This window comes from Myotis daubentonii, chromosome 3 (genome assembly GCF_963259705.1).
Source record: "Myotis daubentonii chromosome 3, mMyoDau2.1, whole genome shotgun sequence".
In the NCBI taxonomy this organism is placed as follows: domain Eukaryota; kingdom Metazoa; phylum Chordata; class Mammalia; order Chiroptera; family Vespertilionidae; genus Myotis; species Myotis daubentonii.
Genome location: NC_081842.1, coordinates 181780113 through 181782987, shown reverse-complemented (window position 1 = coordinate 181782987; position 2875 = coordinate 181780113).

Here is a 2875-nt window from a genome sequence, read left to right as displayed (position 1 = left end):
CCTACTCCAGGACTTCTGTGAGGATCAAATGAGATGAGGCATGGGAAAACGCTTTACAGACATTTGGTTAAAATGTGAAATGTTTGCACCTGGCTATAAAGAAAATTGTGTTCCTGGGCTGAGGAAACTGCAAGGAGGCTAGTTGTCGCTAGGGGGAGGAAGGCAGGCATTCTACATGATGTCATTACCCAGTGCCCACAGCCACCATTTCCGGGCTGGCCATGAGGTCTCATTGGCTGCAATTTGATGGGCTGTTGCTCTGGGGTGGTGGCAGGGCCTGTGTCCCACTTGGGGGAAGCTGAGTGTTGCTTTGTTGGCCAGGTCCGCGCTGCCGTTTCTCTGTAAATGGCAAGTGTGCGTCACAGCAGCTCCTGCGTTGAGCATTTGCCCCCTGGTGGTCAGTGTGCACCCTAGCGACCAGTTGGACAGTGGGAAGGACACTTAGCATATTAGTCTTTTATATAGAGAGATGTTAATCTATAATAATAAAAGTGTAATATGCAAATCGAATGACTGAATGGCAGAACGACCACCTGGATGACCTTCCGGATGACCACGCTATGACACGCACTGGCGCCAGGCCAGCCAACATGGGTGCAATGTGATTGGTTGGGGGGACCCTGCCATTGCCCCATGATCGCCCCACAGACAGAGGCCCAGGCCAGCCAAGTGATCACACCCCATGCCTGTCACCTGCAGAGGGAGGCGACTGGTGGCGGGAGAGGGGAGAGCAGCTCCATACAGATGGCAAGCAGTGGCAGCGGAGGGGATGGAGGTGGGACTAGCTGCTGGCAGCCAGGGGAAGGAAAGCCCCAATAGGCCCTGATCACCAGCCAGGCCTAGGGACCCTACCAAAAGGGTCCCGGATTACAAGAGGTCGTAGGCTGGGCTGAATGACACCCTCCCCCGCAACCCCGTGCATGAATTTCTTGTACTGGGCCTCTAGTGAGATATATAAAAGCCTAAGCAACTGGATAATCAGACGACCGGATGACTGGCCGGTAGCTATGATGCGCACTGACCACCAGGGGGCTGACACTCAACGCAGGAGCTGCTCCCTGGTGGTCAGTGCGCTCCCACAGCGGGAGTGCTGCTCAGCTGACAGAAGGGTCCAGATGCTGGGCTCACAGATGGAGAGAGCAGCTGTGGCAGCGTGAGCCTCTCCCAAGTACACTCCCCCTGCATGCCCAAGCTTTGCACACTACTTTGTGCTGTGTGGGATCGATGCGGACAGCGGGCTGGAGCCTGACAAGCTGGCGGTTAAGGCCAGGCTGCTGTGGCATGGAGGTCCACTGATCCCTGCAGGCCAGTCCGAGGGACCCCACTGGTGCACGAATCCATGCACCAGACCTCTGGTATATTTATATTTATTTTCCCTTCTTTCTGTGGAACATGGGATGGCATCCTTTGAACTAGTCTCCAAAGCCTGAGATATCTAAGCCAGAGCTTCTCAACCTTGGTAGTTGACACCTGGGATGGGATCACTCTTTCAGGGAGCGGCCCTGTGTGCTGCAGGATGTGTAGATGCAGTGGCATTGCCCCACCAGTTATTACGGTTGTGACAATCAAAAATGTCTCTACACATTGTCAGATATTCTCTGGGGGTTGGGGCAGGCAAAGTCGCCTGGGGTTGAGAACACTGGCCTAAACCCTCTCTTTCAGGAAGTCAAACCTCTGAATCCTGCTACTATTTGGCATTAATGAATGTGCTCAGAGATTTGTCTTTAAAGATATTCCCACCCTAGATCTTGACCAGCCTTGGCTGCAGAGCTGGCAGACCTTGAGATGCCCTCACTCCCTGAGTCTTCTTCCCTCCCAATGGGAATGAGCTGTGCTCTTGGGCAGGGGACAGAACCACCCACCGCTATTGTATATCCCATGCTGTTCACGACTTATATCCATGGTGGTCCTACTACGTGCCAGCTTTGAGATGGCACGATGAGGGTGGGGGGGGGGGGAGGACATGAGATGTCCACATGTGTCCTCAAGGTGCTGTCTACAGGGGAGCCAGACATGTAAGTGAATAACTAGAATGCAGTGAGATATGGGAAGATGTTCATGATGAATTCCGTGAAATGAAAATAAAAACTATTACAAAGGGCATGCCATGTATGACCAGATTTTTGTAAAATGTGTACCCTTAGAAAGAGTTATATCACCATGTTACAGTAGTTGGTTGTCTCTAGGGCGTGGTCCTGCAAAAGGATGCTGGACCCCTGTCCTGGAGGCGGGGGGGGGGGGGCGAGGGAGGATGCTCTGCCAGGAAGATCATGGTTTCTCTCGTTGCTTCTCTTCCACTTACAGATATCAACACTAATAAAAGAGAAAAATGGTAATTGGCGTACGAGCTACCCTTTTCATTGGCTAATCAGGGCAATATGCAAATTAACTGCCAACAAGATGGCAGTTAATTTGCATATGTAGGCACAATGCAGGGAGGTGAAAGGGAAAGCAGGAAGAAGCCCCCTGCCACTGACAGTGATCGGAAACCCAAGGGGGGAGCTCAGAGCTGGGGGGCAGGGCAAAGGCGGCCCTGGGGCTGCCTTTGCCCTGCCCCCCAGCCATGATCGGAGAATCAGGTGCCTTTTCCGCCCTGGCCAGTGATAGCAGGAAGTAGGGGTGGAGCCAGCGATGGGAGCTGGGCACGGTCGAAGCTGGCAGTCCCGGGAGCTAGGGGTCCCTTGCCTGGGCCTAAAGCGAAGCCCACGATCGTGGGGCCGCTGCAGCTGCGGGTCCCCGCTGCCCGGGCCGGACGCCTCAGCCAGAGGCGTCAGGCCTGGGCAAGGGGCCGATCCTGCGATTGGAGGGTGATGGGGGTCAACGCCTGAGGGCTCCCAGTATGTGAGAGGGGGCAGGCTGGGCTGAGGGACACTCA